This window comes from Saccostrea echinata, unplaced genomic scaffold, assembly GCF_033153115.1.
Source record: "Saccostrea echinata isolate AGI-Se365-2 ecotype Australia unplaced genomic scaffold, CSIRO_AGI_Sech_v1 ptg000001l, whole genome shotgun sequence".
NCBI classification, from domain to species: Eukaryota; Metazoa; Mollusca; class Bivalvia; order Ostreida; family Ostreidae; genus Saccostrea; species Saccostrea echinata.
Window position 1 is genome coordinate 47,936,527 of NW_026889750.1, and position 534 is coordinate 47,937,060.

The window sequence follows — 534 nt, forward strand, 5'->3', positions numbered from 1 at the left end:
GCTTTGAACATGTGAAACTCACCATTTCCAATTATTTTAAATGTAAACATTCATAAAATAACCAAGACAAAGATATATCCGTCGACTTTTCTATGATCGAGTATGAAAATATTGTGTTTACCTCAGCTGCTAGGTCACAGAAACTTGTTTTGCCTGGTGATTGAACTACGAACTACGAAGCATACAACTGAAAATAGATACTTGTTTAAACAGATCTTTTTAACTGTTCAATGGATGTTTTTTTTGGGGGGAGGAGGGATAGAGGGAGCGCTCTTCGTGAGCGCCCCTGCCTGAATCCGCGGATGTTTAACATCTATAGATTTCTTATGCTGAAGTAGTAAAGATTTTTCCTGATATCCATATATATGCAAATTAACATAATAAAGGGTTTTTTCCTGTTAAAGTTCCATCGTGGTCATTTTAAATATAATAAATCGATCATGATAGGAACAATATTATCTATGATAAATAAGCTATTTGAATATTCGCGCCATTGTGATATTTAGATTTTCACAATCCGGGGATTACGCAGGG